The sequence below is a fragment of the Rattus norvegicus genome, chromosome 7, assembly GCF_021556685.1.
Source record: "Rattus norvegicus strain SHRSP/BbbUtx chromosome 7, alternate assembly SHRSP_T2T, whole genome shotgun sequence".
In the NCBI taxonomy this organism is placed as follows: Eukaryota; Metazoa; Chordata; class Mammalia; order Rodentia; family Muridae; genus Rattus; species Rattus norvegicus.
Window position 1 is genome coordinate 22,783,921 of NC_141540.1, and position 25,816 is coordinate 22,809,736.

Consider the following 25,816-nt stretch of genomic DNA (forward strand, 5'->3'; position numbering starts at 1 on the left):
ACAGGCAAAAGCAATATAGAATTTCATATGTCTACATGCTAAAATTTCCTTTTGAGTCATCTTTTGTTAACATAAATGCACACATTGTGGTACATACATTGTTATACCTTGTTGGTTTTTGCCTCTCTATTACCCACATTTCAAAATTTTCTTTTTGTCAGTTCTTCAAATTGAACTTAGGGCTAGGGAGTGAATGCTAGGGAAGTGTTCATTACTGAGATGCATTCAGAGCCTGTTTAAAGAAAGTGTTAAGAGTAGCCAGCTACTCAGCTGGCTCATGGTTAAAAGCACTCGTTGCTCCTGCAGAAGACCTAGGCTTGGTTCCCAGTTCCCATGAGGTGGCTCACAGCCATTCATAACTCCAGTTCCAGGGCCTACTCTCCCTCTCTGACCTCCACAGCTACCAGGCTCATGTGGTACGCGTACACACAAACATCCAGTACATAGATAACACATTTACATGTAAGTTTTAAAACCTTTATTTAGTGCTGGGAGATGCGTATGAGCTTGAACTATGAGCTTTGGAAGGTAAACTGGAGTCTCGAGGCTCGGTGTGGGTGGGGAAGTGTGTAATGAAAACCCCTGGAAGGAAAGGATGTCCAAAGGGGGCAGCAGCATTGTTTCTCATTGGGGGGATAATGTTTGCATGATGGCAATAAAAAGAAAATGTATTGATTCTGTAATCTTTACTAGAAAACCGTATCAGTTGTTTTGTCTGGCATAAGAACAGTAGCCAGAGGATGAGGACGGGTGTGGCTGCAGAGTGCAGGTTTGTATGCCGTGGTCTGGGTCCCTCCTTGCCTGGCAGCAGCAGCCTCAGCACTGGGCACAGCCTACCTTTCATTCTTCTGGGTTGGGGAATTTAATATCAGTATTTGATGAGATGCTAAAAGAACATGCTAACAACTAGAACATACTTTATTCTTATTAGAAAGGAAGTTTGTTTATTTGGGATATAAAAGAATGAATTATTAGGCAAATGAATAATGCTTTGTTTATTAGCATATCGTCTTTCTCTTTCAGGCACATGTTAAATTTCCTATTGACTACCCATATTCACCACCTACCTTCAGATTCTTGACCAAAATGTGACACCCCAACATCTATGATGTAAGAGACATTGTCATAACTGTCTGGTTTTGTTTTTTCAGATTAGTTCTTTAACAAGAGGTTAGGGCTTTACCAGTCAGGGCCCTGAGTCTGATCATCAGCACACAGAAAAGAAGTGGTTTGGACTAGAGAGGGGGGCTTAGTGGTAGAGCATCTGCTTAGCATGCACAAGGATCTGGGCCCAGTCAGAACAGCACAGCCCCCGCCCACCTCTAAAGTAGATTGGATATCTCAGAAAAGTGTGTTTTGCTCTAACTACAGGGAAATATTCATGATTTTTGCACTCCTACTTTGTAGTGTCTGGTTTAATTATAATATGTAGTAATTATAATCCAGTTAAAGATTAAGCCTTAGCAGCTTACTAAGATTATAATGCTCGTGTGTTAACATTTGCATTTTAAAAGTTTAATAAAGTCATATAAATGTATTTGTGTGTGTGTCCCTAGCCCTCATAATGAGGGTTACCTGTTGCTGTGCGCGACTGGGCTTTTGGGGCGGAGAACTTATCCACTTGATTTGGACTGGCTTCCTGTCAGGGGTTACAGCTGAGCATTCGAGCCTCTTGGAATAAATCTTCTGTGAACAAGCTAATGTCCTGAAGACAGCATTTCTAGGAGAACTGGTGGTTGAAACATGAAACATACTTAGCTTCGGGCTGCATCCTGACAGTACTTGAGTAATCTGTGCATTACCCTCTCCTGTGAGGTGTCTTCATTGCACTTCCTGGTTAATTTGGGTTTGACACAACTTTCCTGATGGATTTCAGGCTGTCTTTCATTGTCCTCGGGGCTTCCCAAGTGGGTTCTGGGCACGCACAGTTTTGTTTTTGTTTTTCTAGCTAGAATACACATGACAACAGTGATGTGTGGTTACCTCTCCAGAAACAGCGCCTGTGATATTCTCTTAGTATTTAACATAATCATAACACTAAGGCACTGCATGAAGGCTCAACCAGAACAGGCGCCTGCCACCAAGCCTGGCAGCTTGAGTTAGTTTCCAGAAGCTGCATGGTGGAGGGAGAGAACTGACTCTTCAGAGTTGTCCTCTGGTCTACACACACCATGGCACCTCTCCCCCAATAATTCCAGACGTGTCAAACAGCAAAAGATGGAGTTCGAATTGTGGTACCCCCCACAAACACACACACTTAATCCTAGAAGAGGCAGGTGGATCTCAATTGGAGACCAGTCTTGTCTAGAGAGAGAGCTTTGGGATAGTCAGGGATACACAGAGAAACCCTGTATGGGGGTGTGTGGGGATCAAACTTTGATTATAGTTTATTAAGTACTGTTATGGCCAAAAAGGCTGTAAACTTTACTGTAATAATTGTGAATTTAATACTTTTAAAAATACTATGTTTATGAAAGTTATAAAAATGAGGCAGAAACACGGAACAAAAAGAAATTTAGTTGGAGCCCTAGAGATGAGTCAGCGGTTAAGAGTGCACCCGGCTTTTGGAGAGAATCCAGGTGGAGTTCCTGTTGTTCTCGTTCGGTGTTCGAATCTCCAGGGGTGGATACTGCAATGTCTGTAACACCGGCAATCTCATGCTTAGAACCAATTCCTCTATCTGCAGGGTTAAAGATGGATCTTTAAATACAAAATAAATTCAATGTGGGTTTGCCATCAGTAATTATACTACCCAGTATGATTCCTTTCTGCATAGGACTGGAGAGATGACTCAGAGGTTAAGAGCACTGTCTGCTCTTCCAGAGGTCCTGAGTTCAATTCCCAGCAACCACATGATGGCTCACAACCATCTGTATTGCTCTCTTCTGGAGGGAAAAAAAAAGATTCCTTTCCATTTTGTACTGTTATTTACAGTTAAGAAATGTATTGGCTGCAGGATATGCTGCTGTACAGTATAATCCTAGCACTTGGAGGGCAGGTGAATCTCTGTGAATTTAAAGTTAGCCTGGTTTGCTTAGAGAGTTCCAGGCCAGATAGGGCTAGATAGTGAGACTCTTTTTTTTTTCTTTTTTTTTTTATTAAGTAGTTTTCTAGTTACATTTTTCCTGTGCTCAAAAGCATTCAACTGGAATCTACTTGGACTGTTGTCTTTATGCAAATGACTACAAACCTTATAGATAGGATGACTTAAATAAAATATTCATTACCATCCTCACCCTACCCCACCCTAGAACCTCAGCTTACAGTGCATGGGAAAGCCTGCTATCATGAGAGCCTGAGCCCAGGACCTAAAGGCTAGCTTGGACAAAACAAGCCAGGCATTTGCTGTCTGATAGTAGTGAGATATAATTGGAAAAGACATATATTTGAATCCTGGAACTGGCAAGTCATTTGTGTTAACTTTTCCGTTCCCTCTCCCTTTCTCTCCACTGTTACATTGCCAGTGCTGGACTTGAACATCCTATCCCAGCAACAGTGGGCACATCCCTGGGCCCAGCCTTTGCTCGGTGTTATTGGGGCAGCAAAGCTTCGAGCGTGAGACAGACGGAATCACTTTTCTGCTTCACTTCTTGATTGTTCTTGTTCACTATGTTGGTTTTACTAAATCGAGTTATTCTCTGTGTGGAAGATAGAAATATCCACTATCTTATAGAACTTGTAATTTCTGTAATACTAGCTTTAATGATTTATCCTAACTAGGAATCAACTGACAAGTCTAAAGATAATGCACTAGGATTTCATACACAGGTTATACTGTGGCAGTTTTATGACCTTATAAACCAGAGACGTTATTAACTATCTCATTGTTGTTAAACTCATGGACATTCTAAATATAAAATTCTTAAAAAAATTAAGATTTGGTGCACTATTTGTATGTTTTGTTCTCATTGTCGAAATGTTTTAGCCACATTAAAAGCCACTGACATAAACTTTTAAAAATGATTTTTGCAGCAACTTTAGATTTTAAAAAGGTTACATGGGGCTAGAGAGATAGCTGAATGGTTAGGAGCATTTGTTGCTCTTGCAGAAGATCCAGGTTTAGTTTCCAGCACCAACACAGTGTCTCACAGCCATCTGTCTGTAACTCCAGTTCCCGGGAATCCAGTGCCCTCTTCTGGCATTATGGACACCAAGCACACATGTGCACCACAGATACACAGGAAGTCAAACACTCATACACAAAGTTTAAAGGATAAAGAGGTTTCAGAAACAGTTGACACTTTGGATATTTTGAGGCAGTGTCTCACTGCATCGCCCTGGGTAATGCACACCCTCGAGTCCTGGCTTAGTCTTTCCCAGTGGTGGGAGTTAAAGTATGTACCCCAACGCTGTATCCTCACATACCCCTTTTGTTTGGTGCTCCGGGTTTGGGGAGAGTAAGACTGAGACAGGGTCACAGTAGCCCAGGTTGGTGTGAAGTCACTGTAGTCCTGCCTCTGCCTGTTCTTTCTGCCTTCCAGATCCTGAGAATTCGTAGGTGAGAGCACTGTACTCGGCTGTGGATCTTGGTTTTTTATCTTTTTATGTTTAATGGACGTCTGCCTGTGTGGACGACTGTGTACCACATATGTGCAATGCCTGTGGAGCCAGAAGAAAGGTGTGAGGTCCCTTGAGCTGCCGTGCAGTATTGGTAATGAACCAGGGTTTTCTGAAGAGCAGCCAGTGCTTAAGGGCTGAGGCTTCTTGCCCTTGTTTTGAGAATGGCTGTTGAAAGAGCTCCCTGTAGACCCTTAATGCTGTTTTCATTATCCTGCGTCACCCTGTGCACGCTCATGCACATGTATATTCACACACACACACACACACATACACACACTCATCACAAACACTCATCACAAACACTCATCACACACACACACTCACACACACTCATCACAAACACTCATCACACACACACACTCACACACCTGCACACGTACTCATCACACACACACACTCACACACCTGCACACATACTCATCACACACACATGCACATACTCATCACACACACACACATGCACACACACACAATCACACACACACATGCACACACACTCATTACACACTCATCACAAACACTCATCACACACACGCACACACACTCATCACACACACTCATCGCACACATACACACATATGCACACACTCAGCACACACATGTTCACAAACACGCATCACACACATACGCACACACACACACACACACATGCACACTCACACACACACATGTACACTTAGGCTTAGGCAGCTTCCATTCAGGGCAGTCCTGCTTCAGCTCCCCAGTGGCTGGCTTACACTTGTGTACTACATTCCTCGCCCTATTTATTATTTTATTTCCCCCCAAAAATTGTCATCACTGCCCAAGCTAGTTGCTTTCTATATTGCTGTAAACAAAATACTTTACAGAAGAATCTACAGATGAGTCACAGTTTGAGGGTTTGAGGGTGCAGCTCCCTGTGATGGGAGAACTCTCAGCTGTGGGGCTGCAGGTCTGTAGCTCACTCTGCTGTCCAAGGAGGCTGACATTTATCTTGTGTTCATTTTACTCTCTGGCCTTTAACAAGGACCATAAAAGGCTGGAGAGCTGGCTCTGCAGCTAAGAGCACCGACTGCTCTTGCAGAGGCCTCTGGTCTGATTCCCAGCATCCATCTGTAACTCAAGCTTCAGGAGATACAATACACTTATGTCTTCCGCAAGCACCGGCTGCACACCCAGCAAACGGACAGGAAACACTCATACACATGAGTACCGCCATGGACGGAGAACTGTGCACTGTTGTTGTCCTTGTTTCTCTGTGTAGCCCTGGCTGTCCTGGAACTCGTTTTGTAGACCAGGTTGGCCTCAATCTCACAGAGATCTGCCTGGCTCTGACTTCTGAGGGCTGGGATTCCTGGCTCAGACAAGCTTTTTTCTTTCTTCAAAGGGACAAATGGTATCCTTCTAATACACATTTTAAAATTCTATTTTAGCTGGAGAGCGATAGTGCATCTCTTATCTCTTTAGTTTCCAGCACTCAGGAGTCAGGTGGATCTGAGTTTGAGATCAGTCTACTCTACCAAGAGAGTACCAGGATGTCCAGGACCAAACAGAGACCCTGCCTTGGGTCATTTTTATTTTATGTATGTGAGTGTTTTGCCTGCATATATGCTTATAGACCGTGTTCGTGCAGACATGTTAGGGCATCAGATCCCCTAAAACCAGAGAGGTGTGAGGCACTTTGTGTGTGTTGTGAGAGAAACTCAGGTCTTCTACAGTAACTGGCATTAAGTATTCATTTTTTCCCTTATTTTGGTAAAGATTTATTTATTCATTTTACATAAGTGTTCTATCTGCATGTACCCCTGTGTGCCAGAAGAGGGCATCAGCTCACATCGTAGTTGGTTGTGAGCCACCATGTGGTGGCTGGGGTTAAACTCAGGATTTATGGAAGAGCAGTCAGTGCTCTTTTAACTGTGGCGCCATCTCTCCAGCTCCACATCAAACATTCTAAACTACCAAGAGATATCTGTAGCCCCATACATGTACATTTTTATCACATAATCAGAACTTTTTATTTTTTGAGAGAGGGTCGTAGTATTCACCTTGGCTAGCCTGGGATTCTATATAGAGAGCAGGCTGGCCTTGAACTCATACAGACCACCTGTCTCTGCCTCCCAAGTACAGGGATTAAAGATGTATACCACCATGTCCTGCCCAGACATAATATAACAAGACTCCCATACACATAAACTTTTAAAGAGACAGGAAGGGGAAAAGGACACGGCTGCAGAGTTGTGGAGAAAAAGTAACTCGTATGGTTGTTGGTTGGGCATGTGCGATGGTGTAAAAATTAACATGGACGTTCCTCAAAAAAATTGGAACTGTGATGTGAGCTAGTTGCTTGCTATGTACCCAGGAAACTCAGGGTTAAATACAGTTTGGATCCCTGCCTGCCTACACTTCATTTAACTTCACAACAGTTAGGTACATAACCAGGTTAGATGCCCATTAGTTGCCAATGCCACATAAACTGGACCCAGTAGGACATTTCTGTTGTTAGAGCATTTTGATGGAATCAAGAGGATTCTATCCTGGGCTTACCAAGTACCCAGGTCACATAGGGCTTTCTGTCTCAAACACACAGCAAAGTGTAAGCCCTAGCACTGAGAAGCAGAGGCAGCAGGTCAGTGCCAGTTCCAGGCGTGGTGGTGCACACATTTAATCTCACTGCACCTCTGAAGGCGGAGGCAGAGGCAAAGGGAGAGGTGGGATAGCTCTGAATAGAGGCCACTTGATCTACTTGTAGAGGTCTAGGCCAGCCAGGACTATGTAGTGAGATCCTACTCCAAAACAGACAGACAGCAGAAACATACATGGGGAAAAGAAGATGTACTATAGACTCACAACAGAATATTATCTAGCCAAAAAAAAAAGTAAAGTCCTGTCATTTGTAGGAAAATGAGCAGAAATGAGTAAACAAAATAGGCCCAATTCAGAAAGACAAACACTTTGTTTTCTTGAGCCACTGTCATGCTGTACACCTTTAATTCCCAGCACTCGAGGCAGAGGCAGGCAGATCTCTGTGAGCCAGCCTGGTCTACAAAGTGAGTCCAAGACAACCAGGGCTATACAAAGAAACCTTGTCTTGAAAAACAAAAAACAAAACAAAAATTTTCTCATACATATCCAAATCTTAAAAATAGAAACAGTAATCAAGCAAGAGACGGACAGACATAAAATTAGAATGGGGACTATAGGAAATAGAAAGGGAACCAGCATTAGGGAAAAGAAGAAAGGGTGTAGGGGGTGAATATGATCCTAGAATTAGGGTCTTTCTATCGGGCCTGAGTATTGCCAACTGCTTAAGGGTGGCTGATCAGCCAGCCCCAGGGATACACCTTTCTCTATATCAGCCCTGGGATTGCAGGGGTGCCATGGCACTCAACTCTGTTCATGTATTTATTTTTTATTTTATCTAAAAATGACACTTAGATATTTCTTTTCTTTGTTCAAAAGAAGATTTCTCTGTGTAGCCCTGACTATCCTGGAGACCAGGCTGGCCTTGAACTCATAGAGGTCTTCTGCTTTTGCCTTCTGAGTGTTGGGATTAAAGTTGTGCATCAGCACCACCTCACCACACCCAGCAACAGTCAGCATTTCATGTGCACACTGGGGACTGAATTTAGGTTTTCACGATGTCACAGCAAGTGCTTCACCAGCTGAGCTCCTAATAAAAGACAACTGTAAGAGGGCAGAGAGTACTTGGCATAAATGATCCATAAATCTCCAATCAAAGTAAGTCTCTCTCTCTCTCTCTCTCTCTCTCTCTCTCTCTCTCTCTCTCTCTCTCTCTCTCTCTCTCTCTCTCTCTCTCTCTCAGCAAGATGCCCATAAAATTTATAGAGAAATGAGATCTAAAGGTAGGGCCAAATCGACATCGAGAGAGAAGTAGAGTGTGAAACTTGTTACCAAGGATTGAGAACGTGTGTAATTACTGGAGTTTTTGGCCTGGTACCCACACTGGCCTCTAACTCACACTCTTCCTTCCTCAGTTTCCCAAGGTTTGACATTGTAGGCAGGAACTGTGATGCCCGGTCATGACACCACACTCGTTGAGTGGTGTACTTTCTATGGCTTCTGTTGTGATAAACTACCACAGATTCCTATGAGAAGGTTTATTTGGCTTGCATCTTCTGGGTCACTGTCCAGAGAGGGAAGCCAAGGCAGGAACTGATTGATGCAGAGGTCATGGGGAAAGTCTTTCTGGCTTATATCTCAGGGCCTGCTCAGCTAGCCTTCTTAACAACCTGTCCAGGGGTGATTCCCCTTCCCCTCCAACATCCACATTAGTCAGTCCTTGTCCACAGAGCAGTTGACCTCCTCCCTGTTAAGATTAGCACAAGTGGGAAGTAGCACACTTATTAATAGTTGCATTTCCATGAACAACAACAACAGATGATAAAAATGTTCAAAAGCTGCTCAGAAATAAACTCTAGAGGCAGAGGCAAGAGGGCTCCTGCAGTTGAGGCCAGCGCAGTCTGTAAAGTTCTTTAAGGAATTTCAAAAAACTCAGTAGTAAGAAGATTAACCTAGTTGAAAAGTAGCCAAAGTTAGCCACAAATGTATACTCAGGCTGAGGTAAGAGGATTAGGCCCGACTGGGCAACAACCTGTAGGAAAATACAAGGAGAACCTGACAATTATTGAATGAACTGAAGGACACATCACATCAGCCTAGGCTAGCTGCATCTGAGGAACAAGGACTGCAGATGCCACACACTGCCAGTAACGCACAGGACAGTGGACATTCTCTTAGACAAAGGTAAACACGGGTCTCACATCTAACCCACAGTTCTGCTGTAAGGGAGAAGAAGCACACGCTGTAGGCAAGCACACAAGTGTAGAGCTCAGCACTGCGCACACCAGTGTCCCCACAGCACCAGCTCACCACATCCACGCAGGGGGTCACAAAGGAGAGGCAACTGAAACATGCAGGAAAGTGAAAGAAGTCAGAGAAAGGCTTGCATATTGTATGGTTACATTTGTATTTAAGATCCAGGTATTCAACAGAAGAGCAAGATGGTAGTGAGAAGTCTGGGGAGGTAAGGAGTGGGGAAAACACCAAGCAGAGTATTTTAAACTGGTGTGATAGAACTTGAAAGCTTCTAAAAACGTTAATTCATAGTCCTGTGAATGTACAAGCACCACTGGAGTGTGGTTTTTGTGGTGCTGGGGCACATTAATACTGATTTCTACTTCCAGCCCAGCAGTTCCCAGACTTTTCTGACTTTTTGTTCGCTTTTTTGAGTTTACTTGAAACAGTTTACTGTAGTGATAGCAGACAGATCTGTATCTCACTGTGTAAACTACGCTGGCATGAACTTAGAGCCATTCACCTGCTTCTGCTTTTCAAGTGTTAGGATTGCAAATGTGTGCCTCCATGTCCAATCCAGTTACTCTAGCCAGCCATTGTAACATAGAATTTTAATCCCAGCACTCAGTAGGCAGAGATGAATGGATCTCAAGGAGTTCAGTTCCAGTCTAGTGTATATAGAACTCCTAGCTAGCCAAGGCATGATGATAAGACCAAAGTTTAGTAAGTAAAATTCATCTAAAGATTTTTTTTAAAGATTTACTTATTTTAAGTATGTGAGTACACTGTGCTGTCTTCAGACACACCAGAAGAGGGCATTGGATTCCTTTACAGATGGTTGTGAGCCAACATGTGGGTGCTGAGATTTGAACTCAGGACCTCCAGAAGAGCAGTCAGTGCTCTTAACTGCTGAGCCATCTCTCTAGCCCTAAATTTTTTTTAAAGGGATACGTTCTTGCTTCTACAAAAGTAGTTTTGTGGCTGGGGGTAATGATGCACACTTTTAATCCTAGCACCCACTAGGGAGGCAGAGGCAGGTGAGTTTTAGGTCAGCCTGGTCCACAAATTGAGTCCAGGATAGAAATCCTGTCTCGAAAAAACCAACCAACCAACCAAAGGTTTGTGAGTTTGAGGACAGAAAGAGACCCTGTCTCAAAAAACAATACAAAACAAAACAAAAAACCAAAAAAGTATTAACTATACAGAATGGGTTTCATACATTTCATACATGGATATAATTTTTTATCATATTCCTTCCTTTACTCCCTCTTGTCCCACTTTGGTTCTCTCATTCTTTTCCTTTTTCCAGCTGCTCCTCTTTCTACCCTGTCCACTTTTTCTTGCTATTGTTGCTGCCTTGTTTTTGTTTTGGTAAATGGGTTGCATGTGTTTGCTGACAGTGCCTGGGCACCTTACTAGTGACACCAGGATTTTAGCATTGAAGAAACTCTTCCTCCCTAACAGCCATTAACTATAAGCTCAAGGAAGGGTGGGGCTTGTTGAGTTTCTGCCCTTTGAGTGACAGGATATTGGCAGGTGTTTTCCTGTAGGGCACATGAAAGTATTCACAGCTGCTGTGAGTGCACGAGAACACCTGCGTGTCATGTGCAGTAGTCAGCTCCAGGCTCCCAAGACTGCTTACCGCCTTGCTGACCTGTGGTTGCTGAGCACTTGAGGAGGGGGATGTAGATGCCCTGTTTGTGACTGAGGCGACAAGTTATGAGCCTACTGCAGAAGGGAGCTTTTCTGACCAAAGCTGACAGCAGCATCAGTCTGGGGCATAACTATGGTTACCTGGGAGGCAGCCTGACAGGCACTATGTCCTCTTAACAAAGCAGCAGAGTAGCTTCCTTAGGAGAACTTAGAACTGCCTCAGCCTCAGGCTTTCAACCAGATACAGCAGGTGGTCTGGTTATTTGCTTGTTTGTAATTTCTGGAGCTGGGAAGACATTCAGCAGTTAAGAGCATGCACTGCTCTTCTGGATGACCTGAATTCAGTTCCCAGCACCCACACCCTAGCTCACAGCCAGCTGTATGTGACTTCTACACCCTTTTATAGCTTCTATGGGCATTATACTCATGTGGTAAACAGATGTTCATGAAGGCAGAACACATAAAAGTAAAATGAAATTTAAAAAAAAAAGTTTACTCTGTGTGTGTGTACACCTGTGTGTGTGTACACCTGTGTGTGCAAGTGTGTGTACAGTTGTGTGTGTGCACCTGTGAGTATGTACACATGTGTGTACATGTGTACAGTTGTGTGTGTACACCTGTGAGTATGTACACTTGTGTGTGTACACCTGTGTGTGTATGAGAGTGTGTGTGTACATCGGTGTGTGTACACGTGTCTACACCTGTGTGTGTAATCCTGTGTGTGTGTGTGCGTGTGTGTGTACACGTGTGTATACCTGTGTCTGTGTACATCTGTGTGTGTGAGTTTGTACACCTGTTTGTGTGTACGTGTGAAGACCTGTGTGTGCGTATATACACCTATGTGTTTGTGTGTGCGTGTGTACAGCTGTGTGTGTGGGCGTGTATACACCTGTGTGTTTGTGTGTACACCTGTATGTGTTCGTGTGTACACCTTTGTGTGTGTGTTTGTGTGTGTGTACTTGTGTACACCTGTGTGTGCAGGTCTGCAGAAGACAATGAGATCAGACCTACTGGAGCTACAGGTGGTTGTGAGCTGCATGATGCGGGTGCTGGGAACTGAACTTAGGTCTTATATCAAAGCCATTTCTCCATGTTATTTTTTGTCTTAAAGATTTGATTGCTGGACACTGCAGGACAGTGGACTGTGAGAGGAAGCCTAGTAAGATCGAGGTGGGGTTGAAGACCCAGGGACCCACGAGGGACAAACATTAGGAGCTTCGCCTGCTCCTGTCACCAGGCCCTGGTCTCATAGCCACAGCCTACCATGGAGAGAATTGTGGCCATCAGTCATGGAGGGTCAGTGCCTCCACATAGAGACGAGGCGTCCCTAAACATTTCAGACCAAGCCAATAGCAATAAAGATGTGTGAGAATTACTCCATTGTCTGAGAGCATCTGTCACACAAGAGCTGTAACACTGCCTGGGAAGAGAACGCTCTCCAGAAGCTTTTGCCACTAGGAGCCCCTCTGCACGTCACTGTCTAGCCAGCCTTCTACTGTCTCATCTCTGCTCAGCTCCCAGAGGCTGACATGGGGACATGCAGTGGCCCCAGAGCGGCAGTCAGGCTGGGCCTGGTGTGCAGGGCACCTTTGATGGGAAAGGCCCATTTGCTGTGTTGGGGGTGACTGGTGCTCCTGGGTTCCATAAGAAAGCAGGCCAAGCAAGCCATGAGGAACAAACCAGTTAAGAAGCACCACTCCGTGCCTCAGCACCAGCTCCTGCCTCCTTTGAGTTCCTGTCCTGACTTCCTCCAACAGTGCTGAGGAAGTGTAAGTCAAATAAGCCCTTTCCAGTTGCTTCTGGTCACGGTGTTCCGTCACAGCAATAGTAAGACCAGCTGATTGACAGACATTTTCATACAAAGAGACATTTTCCCTCTCATACAGTGCATCCCAACTACAGTTTTCCCTCCCTCTGTTCCTACCAGTACATACATATAATTTAAGAAATTCAACACACACACACACACACACACACACACACACACACACACTTTAAAGTGCTTTGCACTTGGGTGATGCCTCAGGGAAGTGATTACTGTGCAGACATGAGGGCTGAGCTCCCGTCCCCAGCTCCTGTGAGAAGCCAAGTGAGACAGTGCAGTGTAGACCTAATTCCAGTGCGGTGTAGGCAGAGGCAGGAGGATTCCTAGCTAAGCCTTGTAGTTGACTATCTTCGTGCTCAAAAAATAAGGCAGAGAGGAAATGACAGGGTGGTCACCACTGACTCCCTCACACGGGCTACTCACACATACAAAGAAGTAGTTTGTTTAGTTTTTCTACACAGGCTTTCTCTGTGTATCCCTGGCTGTCCTCAATCTCAGAGATTCCCCCTGCCTCTGCAAGTGCTAGAATAAAAAGCTTATGCTACCACCGTCTAGCCGTCTGCATGTATTTTAATTTGATTATACATAATAATTTTTATACCTCACATTATATATATATATATATATATATATATATATATATAATCAGTTCAAAAACTTTTAACTCTTATCTCCATCCTTGAGATTTAAAAAACAAATAACTTGCCGGGCAGTGGTGGCCATGCCTGTAATCACAGCACTCGGGAGGCAGAGGCAGGTGGGTCTCTTGAGTTTGAGCTCAGCCTGGTCTACAGAGTTCCAGGACAGCCTGGGCTACACAGAGAAACCTGTCTTGAAAAAACAACAGGAAAAGGGAAGGTAGGGGGAGAAAAGAAACAAATGACTGTTTTACTGACCTGTTTTCTATTGAGTATGTTTATTTAGATACCTCCCTGTGGCTGTGTGTTTGACGTATTGACTGTGCTTGTTAGATCTGCTCTTACAGTGCTTATGCATTATGCAAATCGTATAGCACAGCAGTCAGTTGGTAACCGTGTATTTAGCAGGTACCATGCTTGCTTGCTTGTTCTGTTTGTTTCAGAAAGATGATGCTACAGACAGGACAGACATCTATCTTGGAGACTACCCCATATGTTTTGTTCTGCTTGAGGAATAATAGCCCTAGGTGGCCTGGAACTTAATATGTATATAGATCAGGCTGTCTCAAACTTGGAATGACCGTCCTGCCTCTTGTCTCCTTGAGTGCTGACATGTGCCACCATACCCGGTCCAAATAAAATTTTATAATATTTAATTCTACTTCAACTTAGAAATTGAGCATGGAGAAATTTTAATAAAAAACTTTATCACATTTTTGGGTTTTTGGTTCTGTTTTATTAGAGTCAGATTCTTACCTGTAGCCCTAGCTGGTTTGGAATTTGCTGTATAGCCCAGGCTGACACTCTCATATCTACCAAGGCATGGGGTTAAAGCACACATGAGAGAGAGAGAGAGAGAGAGAGAGAGAGAGAGAGAGAGAGAGAGAGAGAGAGAGAGAGAGAGAGAGAGACTGTATAGTAGCCCAGCTGGGCCTCATACTTGAGACCCTTCTGCCTCCGCCTGGGTTGCAGATGTGTGGGGTTGCACCTTGCTTGTATCAGTCTCTTACATTTTACTGAACATTGTATCATTGTCTTGTAGAATGGAGATGTATGCATTTCAATCCTTCATCTGCCCGTAGATGACCCACATTGTGGAGAGCTGCCCTCTGAAAGGTGGAATCCTCCTCAGAATGTGAGGTAAGGTGTTCTATGGAGTGGACTGTGTTGTGTTTTGCTTTCATTTATTTGTTGGTTAGTTGGTGGGCTCATTTTTTGAGACAGGGTTTCTTTCTCTCTGTAGCCCTGTGGCTGTCCTGGAACTCAGAGATCCCACCTGCCTCTGCCACCTCAGTGCTGGGATTAAAAGTGTGTTCCACCACTAACCTGGCTATTTTTTGAGACCAGCCTCAAATTCCTGGACTCAAGTAAATCTCTTACTTCAACCTCCCGCATACACAGGGAGTACAGACATCTGCTCCTTGAATCTTCGTTTGGGCGTATATGTGGTGTGTCTCATTCTGTTTGAATCTGTGAACAGAATCTTTCCTGCGTTTGTGACTTTCTCTCTTGCTATTGCATGAGGGTGTGTTGGACGGCTTTCAAGGTAAAAGTGTATCCTGGTGACCAGCATGCTAAGGAATACTGCAGAATTCACATCATGCAACAGACCTCACACAACAGATTTATTGGAGAGTTGGGGGACGTGAAAGGTGATGGCCTTTGAGTGGGGATAAGAGAGAGCAGCTGTGACGGCTCAGGTTTATAGGAGGGCATGGGGCATGGGCGTAGGGAGGATGTGCACAGTGCTGGCAGTGGACTCATCACATCAGCCTGTACTGACAGTAAGTGAAGATGGAGTTGGGATAGGGGAGCATCTGATTCTGTAATGTGTGCAGTTCCTAGTTGACTGACACATGCACCTGCATCAGTCTGAAGTGTTGACTCCCTGAGCAGTGCTGGTTGGGACTCTGATTTTCCTCATCTGCTTCTTATTTATTTATTTATTTATTTATTTTGTTTTTTAGATTTATTTATTTATTATATATAAGTACACTGTAACTGTACTTCAGACACACCAGAAGAGGGCATCAGATCTCATTACAGATGGTTGTGAGCCAACACGTGGTTGCTGGGATTTGAACTCAGGATCTCTGGAAGAGCAATCAGTGCTCTTAACCACTGAGTCATCTGTCTAGCCCCTGCTTCTTCTTCTTACATTAGAATTTACTCCTTATTAGATCCCTTAACTTTTGTGTTTAAATTGTGTTATGTATATATAAAGGGAGGGAGAGAGAGACAGACAGACAGACAGAGACAGACAGACAGACAGACAGACCGACCTCAGGTGCTGAGGTCCGAGGCCAGAGCTATGGAAATCAGTTCTCTCTTTCCATCAAGAACCAATTCTGTTCATCAGGTAGCAGGCTCCTTTTTTCCATCCAACTTGCCAACCCCACCTGGGTGATTCTGAGGAGCTTAGGCAGCCCAACTAGTTATGGTTTTGATGTAGTAAGAAATATACTTCGTGGACAGTGTCGTGGTGCACACCTTTAACCCCAGCATTCTGGAGGTAGAGGCAGGAGGATCTCGGTGAGTTTGAGGCCAACTTGGTCTACATAATACATGTGCAGCCAGCACCACACAGGAAGAGCTTGTCTTGGGGGGGTGGGGTGCAGACAAAGAGAAGGTAAAGACTTGTTGCTTCTGTGAGGTGCAGTCTCTGTTATGCTCCCCTGGTGCTGAAAGTTGTGAGTCAGTGAGGAAGCAAAGCGGCTCCACAGCACCTGTCAGGGAGCTGCCTGGGGCCCTGTGTGCTGTCAGGTGGGAGATGACGATTTGCCCCCCCTGCCAGAGGGCAGAATAGCTGCCAGCTGCATGCATGTGTCGCCCCAGTCCACTCCACATGGCACATCTAATCTGAATGCTGAGTACATGAAAAATATTTTAAACATTTTGTTTAAATGCATTCTACTTCTTTGCTTTGAGAAGAACCCTGTATAGCAAAGGCTTTGAATAGGGACTATGGTAACAGACTAAGTAGGGAAAGTTTCATTTATTCCACTCTAAGGTCATCAAGTGTCTAGGAGGCAGCCTGAGAGGGCCCTGTTCTGCTTCCCAGGCTACTGTGAGCTGCAGGTGAGCAGACAGTGTACTTTGTTTCCCATGGTCAGCTGTGGTCTGAAAGGATTGAGAAAGTCTAGCAACAAACAGCTTACAAGTTTGAAATTGTGCTCCCCGCTTGTGTTCTGACTGTGTGTTGCACACCCCTTAGTCACTTAGCAGCTGTCGTCCTCACCAGGGCAGCATCACTTTGTTCTCCTTGGCCCCAGTGCAAGGGTAGTTAGGAGGCAAAGCTTAAAGGAAGCGTTGCAGGAACCAGGCCGGTGAAGTGCACAGGCCTGCTTTCCTCAGAGGACAGAAGGATGATGGCTGGTTACCCAGAATCCTGGAGTGAGAGAAACAGAGGCCCCTGCTATCCTGTTAGGAGCCAGCCTCCACCCAAATCCTCAGAGTGTGTTCGGCTCTAATCCTGGGCTTTGCCTTCAATGAGGAGGACTCATCCTTAGGAAAGAAACCCAAGTTCCCTGCGTTCTCCATCATGAGAATCCACCCTATGGTTATTACGAATCCTCTCTGGGCCCCGTGTCCTGTTCCCAGTCGGTAGCCTTGATCCTCAGAGAGAAGGTCTCAGGTGCTCTGCCGAGGTCGGGCATCCGTAAAGGAGTTTTTATGTAGCTGTCCCCAAGGCTTTGCTGTGAGACTTGTCATGTGGAGACCACACCCCAACCCCTGGTTTACATCAGGTTTTACTGTGTTCAACTGTGTAAAAAGATTAAGCCACAGGATCAGACTTTGTGGAAGTTTTGGTCCAGCATCACTGACTAAGTAAGGTTGTAGTGAGTTTTCATCCTCATCTCTTTGAGGTTCAGTTTCCACCAGCTGTGATACCTGCAGGGACTCCCCAGCAGAAGTGATGCTATAAACCAGATGGCCCTGAACTCACACACATCCACCTGCCTCTGCCCCCCAGTGCTGGGATTACAGGGATGCGGCCATGCCTGCTTCTGTTGTTTCCTGCACCTAGTGTAGGGATGAACACTGTAGGTCGCTGTTACATTTCCAGTCTGGTCCTGTGGAGTTTGAGGTATCCTGAGGATAAGTCTTTAAGAGTTCATTTAAAGTTGGTCACACACCCCCATCCTGGTTATCGCTTGAAGTGTGAGTGTGGTGCTTATTACTCAGGCAGGGATGGTGCACACCCTGGCTTTGATGAAGTGGTCTCCCTGTATTGGTGGTGCTTCTTTTTAGAGGCTGAGTGTTGACTCCATGTCTCTGATTCTTTACTTTGGGGAATAAGCCTCTGCCTTGATAGAAAGCCTGGAACGAGATTTTTAATCATTACATCCCTTCCTGGATGCTGCTGTATTCCTCCTGTTTACCAGGAAGTCACACTATTTTTCCTCGGTTACTTGTGGTGGCACAAACTTTTAATCGTAGCCCTCAAGAGGTAGAGATTGTAGATTGTGAGTTCAAGGCCAGCCCAGTCTACACAATGAAGATAAGACTACAGTAAGATCCTCTCTGGAGAGAAGGGAGAGAGGGGAGAAGAGCTCTTTATCCTAACAGGGAGGTGTGTTCTGCTCTCACCAGGCTGTTTTGTTGTTGGGCGGCTCTGGAGTCACGTCCTAGGCTGCTTGCGGCCTTTGTCCCTTTGCTTTAGAGCTGGTTACTCTCTTGGGTCTTGTGTCTCTGTGCTGCATGATGTTGGTTGTTACTTCAGTCTGAAACTGCCTTGTCTGCTTGGCACTACCTGGTGGTCTTTGGGAGCCAAGTCAGGAACGTGTCCACTCATGATTCGCAACAATGGCGAATCTTTCTCTCTCTTTTTTTTTTGTTTCTGTTATTTGTTGAGACAAAGGTTTCGTTTTGTTGTTGTTTGTTTTGTTTGTTTAAAATAAACCCAGGGATTTACTGTTAGCCTAGCTGACCTTGATCTCGGGCCTCCATCTCCTGCATGCTGGGATTACAGGCACGCACCAGCAGGCTTTGGAGGTTCTCTCTTTTAAAGGTTTTTTAAAGATTTATTTTATGTATGAGTACATTATAGCTGTACTTCAGACTCACCAGAAGAGGGCATCAGATCTCATTACAGATGGTTGTGAGCCACCATGTGGGTTGCTTGGATTTCAACTCACTACCTCTGGAAGAGCAGTCAGTGCTCTTAACCACTGAGCCATCTCTCCAGCCCTGGAGGTTCTTTCTAAAGATGGTAAATTGCTAGATTTGTTTGAGGGTTACTTGTGGAAGTGCTATGTCCCCTGTGTAGCTCTGGCTGGCCAAGCATTTGTTCTGCAGACTGCTTTGCCATGTATTTGCTGCCTCTGCCTCCCAAATGTTCAGCAGGTGTAATGATGCCACCTGTAAAAGACAGTCAGATGGACAGGTGATCTTCCAATCAGCACTGCTGCTGAACTGTCAGCGTTTAGCAGCCTGCCTGACCGAGGCACTGTCAGTAAACTCTGAATCCGGTCTAGTTGTGCTCACATCTGTGACTGTTCGCATGTGAGTGGGTGGGTTTTTGTCACCTAAAGAGTATGTGGAACCTTTTAAGAGCTGGAGTCCATACGGTTGTGGGAATTGAGTAGAGCAATAAACAAGAAAAAAAATCCAGTTGTTATCTACTGAAGTTTGATGGTTTTGCCATCTCTGAAGGACTGAAGTCCAGGAACCCCATGAGGACAATGCTGGTGAGTGGTCCTTTGTCTCCTGTTTGTGGGAAACGGCCAGAAACCGACTCTCGTTCTTGCCGTGGCCTGACCTGACAGCTGCTTTCTCTGAGCTCCTCTCCAGAAGTACCTGTCATCTCTCCTTTTCCTAAAGGGTGGAAAAGTGGTCTTGGTAGGTGTGAATGGGGGGACCCAGTCCAGCAGCCACAGATGCGGGTATGAGTTTCTTGTCTGGTCTTCTACAACCTGTTGAAATGGAGAGATCCAGGGTCTGCTGCAAGCATTTGTCAGCAAAATGGGCACAGTGAAGGGGTTTTGTTTTGTTTTTGGAGAGACAGGGTAGTTTGTTCAGGTTGCTATGTCTGTGTAGCTCATGTCAACTTTAAAGTTTGCGCTCCTTATTGTCCTGCCTTCTTCCTCCAACTGCTTGGTGTGTGTCACCACCGTGCTTAGCTCTGTGAGTCAAGGCCCTGCCTTGTAAACCTGGAGGTCTGAGTTCCATCCCCAGCGCCCACGGAAAGGTGGAAGGAGAAGACTGGTTTCACATAGACACCTTTATACCTATGTGACGTGTGTGCACACACATGCACACAACACTTCATACACTCATGCAAAATTTTTAAGTTACTTTTTTGCTTACCTGTCTTTCGTGAGAGCTGTTTGATCTCCAGAGGCATGCCTCCCCAATCTTAGGGGGCTTTTGTGGTTGCTGCTGCTGATGTTTCTGAGACAGGGTCTTTCTACATAGCTCTGGCTATCCTAGAACTTACTATGTAGACCAGGCTGGCCTTTCAGTCTTAGTTTTTAGACTTTGCACTTTTGTGCAGTTCACCAGGGAATCCTTGTTTTTGCATTATGTCCTGGGAACATCAGCAACAGCATCCCAGCACTGCTCAGCCAACACCATTAAAATGTCACAGTTGCTTTAGCAGCATAAAGAGAAAGACCCAATATGTCAACCATTGAAACTACTTTTTTTTACCATGTGTTGCTTCCAGTTAGAACTGGATTCTTTCCCTGATGTCCTCTCTAAATATCTTTTCCATGTTGAAGTATACAATAAGGACAGTATTAACTGGGTTATCTTTTGGTATTACTGTCTGCCTTTTCAAAGATCCTTCTAATTAGCAGAGTCAGGGTAGAATATAGAGCTGATGTCAGTGACAGCAGCACTGTGTGGAGTTTACCTCTGACAGATTATACTAAACCTGTAAACCCCATCTACCAATCCCTGGGTTACGCTCAGGTTTTTAAGAACGAGCTCTTTTTGCTTTCTCAATGCTCTTCGGGGTGGGTGGGTATAGCCTGGGGAGGGAAAAACAAGGCCAGGCTGTTTTCTGTTTATTTCTTTAGTTCACTCGCTTACTTATGTATTTAAATATTTATTTAGAAACAAGATCTCACTATATGGCCTTGACTGGCTAAGAACTTGCTGTGTAGACCAGGCTGGCCTCAAAGCAGACATGCCATTCCCTCTCTCCCTTGTGACTCCCTTGGTTTCTGTGAGAGCCAGGCTCTCGCTCTGGCTCCTGCACCTCAGGTGTGCTGAGATTGCACACATCGACTCCTCCCTGCCTTCTAGGTGGCTTAGCCAGATGGTTGCTGGAAAACAGGTTTTTTAAAAAATCTATTTGATTTTTAATTATGCATTTGTGTATCTGTCTGTGGGTATATGCATGTGACCAAAAAGACCAGAGGTTTCAGATCCATAGGAGCTGGAGTTAGCGACTGTGTGAGTGCCTGATGTGGGATTGTGTGTGTTGGGTGCTACATAGCAGATTTGGGTCTAGAACAACAGTACTTGCTCTTAGCCACTGAGTCCTCTCTCTATCTCTGAAACATATTTGAGAATTTCTTTTTTTAATTTATTCTCGCTCTCTGTCTCTCTCTGTCTCTGTCTCTGTCTCTCTCTCTCACACACACACATACACACACCCCTCTCTCTGTCTCTCTGTCACTCTGTCTCTCTGTCTCTGTTTCTCTCTCTCTCACACACACACACAAACCCCTCTCTCTGTCTCTCTCTCTCTCATACACACAAACACACCCCTCTCTCTGTCTCTGTCTCTCTCTGTCTCTCTCTCTCTCTCTCACACGCACACACAACCCTCTCTCTGTCTCGGTCTCTCTGTCTCTGTCTCTCTCTCTCTCTCACATACACACACACACACACACACACACACACACACACACACACACACACACACAGACACCTCTCTCCTCAGAGTAAGACCAGACCTCCCAAGTATAACAGCTGAGACCAGGCACAAACCCTCCTTGCAGCCCAGTGGGAGGATCACAGTCCATGATCAGGCAAGAGAGTCAGAGATGAGACCCACAAGAACACTGAGCTACACAACCATAACATACAGACAACCTGGCACATACCCACGCAGACTGTAATTGTCACTTCCCTCTCTGAGCCTGTATGTATGTTTCTGTGGGCTGTGTTCTCCTGGTGTCCTTGACCCATCTGGCTCCCATATTTCCTTCTCCCCCATTTCTATGGGGTTCGTGAGGGAGGAGCCTGATGGAGACCTCCAGCCTGGACTGGCACTCCCCTTAGTGTCTGGCCGTGAGCCTCTGTATCAGTCCCCTCTGCTGCCAAGAAGCCTCTTTGATGACAAGTAGGTGAGGCATCATTAGGAATCATTTGTTTTTTGTTTTGTTTTCCCATCATAGGTCTCTGGGCTGTCCAGTTAGTGTCAGGCATAGGCTTCCTCTTGTGGGGTGGGCCTCAAAGAAGACCAGTCATTGGTTGGCCACTCCCACCAGTTCTGTGCCACCTTTACCCAGGTGCATCTGCAGGAAGAACAGATTGTAGGTGGAAGGTCTTGTGGCTGGGTTGGTGTCCTAGGCCCACCACTTGGTTACAGAAGACGGTCTGTTCAGGCTCCGTATCCTCCGTTACTAGGAGTCCTCCCTAAAGTCATCCTCGTGGGTTCCGGGGAGCTTGCACTACACTAGGTTGCCACATCACCCCATAAATGCTCTCCAGTTCCTGCAGTCTCTCCTTGTGCTCTCTGTGTCCCCCACCGTGCCCTGATCCCTCTATTTCCCTCCTCAGCAGAATCTACTCCCTTCCTATTTCCCTTCCTAGGGAGAGCCCTACTTGTTATGTAGCCAGCCTCCTGGGTCTGTGGACATTAGCATTTGCCCTTGACAGCTCATATGCACTTCCTGACGAGTACGTTCCACGATGTCTTTCTGGGTCTGGGTTACCCCACTTGGGATTATCTTTTCTAGTTCCATTCATTTGCCTGCAAATTCCATGATATCATTTTCTTAACAGCTGAGTAATACTCCATTATATAAAGGTATCACATTTCTTTATTTATTCCTCAATTCAGGGACATCTGGGTTGTTTCCCACTTCTGGCTATTATGAATAAAGCTGTGAACATAGTTGAGCATGTGTCCTTTTGGAAGGATGGATCCCCAAGAGTGGTATAGCTGGGTCTTGAGGTAGATCTAGTCCCAGTTTCTGAGGAACTGTCATACATGTTTACACTCCCCCCAGCAATGGAGGAGCACTCCCCTTGCTCCTCATCTTCACCAGCCTGAGCCATCCATCCCTTGTGGTTTTGATCTCGGCCATTCTGACAGGTGTGAGGTGAACTCTCAGGGCCATTTTGATTTGCATCTCTCCGATGGCTGAGATGCTGGAACATTTCTTTAGGTGTGTCTCAGCCATTTGGGATTCTTCTATTGAGAATCCTGCTTACCTCTGTGTCCCAGAGTTGGATTATATGGTTTGTTGATGTCCAGTTTCTTGAGTTCTTTATATAATTTTGGATATTGGCCCGCTGTTGGATGTGGAGTTAGTGAAAATCTTTTCTATTCCTGTAGGCTGCCGTCTTGTCCTATTGAAAGTGTCCCTTTTCTTACAGAAAAATTTCAGATTCATGAGGTCCCATTTACTAATTGTCGATCTCAGCACCCATGCTATTGGTGCTGTGTTGAGGAAGTTGTCTCCTAAGGCTCTCCCCACTGTCCCCTCTGTCAGGTTCAGTGCATTTGACTTCATGCTGAGGTCTTTGATCCACTTAGACTTTGGTCTGTGCAGGGTGGTAGCTATGGACCTATATTCATTCTTCTATGCAGACGTCCACTTAGAGCACAGCATTTGATTTCTGAGTTTGTCTTTGTTGGATGGGTATTTTGTTTCTTGGTTTCTGTTATTTGTGGCCTGCGTTGAACTGGGGGGTCTCCACTAGAGTTCAGGGCTGAGTTCTCGAGCCTCTGATCCAGCAGGGAGGTTCTGGGGACACAGAGTAGTCCTGTGTGGGTGGCCTACCTGGAGTTCTGGTGGTTGAAGTGGCTTCTGGTCCTAAGAAAAGAAATGACATTTACTGTGTGTATTTATATTTGCATGTTGTGGCGTGGAGTATAAAGCAGCTTGTGGGGCATTCTCGTCCTCTGTCCTTTTCACTCAATGATCCACGCAGAGCAGCAGGCTTGGTGGCAAGTTCCTTTACCTGCTGGGCCATCTCACTGGCCCCTGAAAACAAAATTGCATAATCCACTTTTCATAAGTCATCAAATATTATGACCTCAAATTTGCATCAGAAATTTTTTAAGGGGAAAAACTTTAAAACTGTAGTTTCTTAAAAACTGTGCTTGTGGATATGATGGACGTGGAGCTTCACTGTGGGTTCTTCTTTCCTTCTCAGGACTATCGTGCTGAGTGTAATCTCCCTGCTTAATGAGCCCAACACCTTTTCCCCAGCCAATGTGGATGCTTCAGTCATGTTCAGGAAATGGAGGGACAGCAAAGGAAAGGACAAGGAGTATGCTGAGATCATTAGGTAAGGCATTCTGGATCTAAGGGGTTAAGTTCAAACTTCAATATTCTGAGTACTTTAGAACAATTCTCAGTTGTATTTATGGAGTAGTAACCTGATGAATTTAGCTATTGAAAGAGAACCCAAAACAGAAACAAAGCACAGTAAAAAAAAAAAATAAGTAAAGAGAACTCACTGGACAGGAGTATAGAACTTCTGGGCTTGTTTTGGTTGTGTGTGTATCTCTCTCTCTCTCTCTCTCTCTCTCTCTCTCTCTCTCTCTCTCTGTGTGTGTGTGTGTGTGTGTGTGTGTGTGTGTGTGTGTGTGTACATGCATGGGTGCGAGGCAGTTTAAACCAGCCTGGCCTTGAACACAGAGATCTGGCCTCTGCCTCCCAAGTAGTGGGATTACAGTGTCCATCCCTGTGCCCTGCTTGTGTTTAGTGGTCAGCCACTGGGGTGAGTGAGTCATATCAAGAATCGAAGGTATTTAGTGTAAGCTGTAAAGGCCTGTAGGAGCTACAAGAACATCCATGTTCAAGGCCTGGCAACAAATTGAAGCTTCTAGAAAGTGGTGTTCTTTTCAGTTTCTCCAGTAGCCATGCCTCCCCAGTCTCAATGGCTGTTTTTGTACTTTAGGCGAGAAGCTATTTACACGTAGGCAGAGAAGCTATTTACACTTAGGCAGGCAGCATTTTGTGGCAGAACTGTTACCTGCCAAGCCCTCACAGGACAATGGAAAACAGAACCCAGCAGGAAAAGGGTGAAGGTCAGGTGGTGCCCACAGCCCTGCACATTTCACAGATGCAGGGCATGGCTCTGATGCAGGACCTCTTACCTAGCATTCGGCCCTGCCACTCCAGACACAGGGAGACTCAGTGACTGGGGGAACCTAGAGGGTGAGGGGAAAGTCTGGCCTAGTAATCAGCTGCATGAATGCAAGGCACTAAGCATGCTGGGCCTCTGGCTCACGTGTGCAGGAGTTCAGAACCCGCATATAGAGCCAGTAGTGCACATGTGTCCACAATCCCCAACCCTTAGCAGGAGATGGGAGGCAGAGGACAGAGCTTTGAAATGCTCTCGAGCTAGCCTGATCTCTGCAGCAGCAAACGAAGGAGACCTTGCTGCAAACAAGGCTGAAGTGTTAGGGCAAAGACTCTCCATGACACGAAGGTGCCTGATGGTTGAGAGCCTTGGCGTGATGCAAGATGTCTGCTCTGTGTGGCCTGAGACATGTGAGTGACAGGGAGTCTTGGTTATGCACAGTTATAAGACTCACCTAATACAAGTGTGCTGGCTTTCCCTAATAATCCAGCACTCCCATCCAAGGGCTGGAGGATTATAGAGGCGAAGCCACGTGGGTTAGCCTGAGACCCTCTCTAGATAGACAGACCTCTACAAATGTTCCTATGTTGTCCTCTGTCCAGAAAACAGGTCTCAGCCATGAAAGCTGAAGCAGAACAGGATGGAGTGAAGGTCCGAACAACCCTGGCAGAATACTGCATCAAAACTAAAGTGCCTTCCAATGACAACAGCTCAGATTTGCTTTATGACAACCTGTATGACGACGACATTGATAACGAAGACGAGGAAGAAGAAGATGCCAACTGTTATGATGATGATGATTCTGGAAATGAGGAGTCGTGACATGTTCCTTCAGTTCCCTGTACTGCCCTGACATCTCAGGCCAAAGGGAGGGAAGCAAGTGGGGATCTACAGTGGCCACTCAGCAAAAACTTACTCATGGGGTGGGAAGCAAACAGCCCCTGATGACTCACTCCTCTTGCAGATCTCAGTTTGCTCCTTTTTATGGACCTTACTGGAGAGGAAGTTCCCTCCACAGAATGTCTGAATCCTTGCATTCTTCCCTCCATCACTGTATTGATTCTTTTTT

The 25,816-nt window shown here is 45.3% G+C and overlaps 1 pseudogene across 1 annotated transcript; it reads left to right on the forward strand.

Moving 5' to 3' along the window:
- Positions 1-495: 495 nt before the first annotated feature.
- On the forward strand, positions 496-25,816 carry Ube2r2l1 (ubiquitin-conjugating enzyme E2R 2 like 1; annotated as a pseudogene). Its single transcript, XR_015626101.1, has 5 exons — positions 496-528; positions 1,003-1,110; positions 14,513-14,610; positions 23,812-23,946; positions 25,350-25,816. The product of XR_015626101.1 is annotated as a ubiquitin-conjugating enzyme E2R 2 like 1, transcript variant X2 (transcript).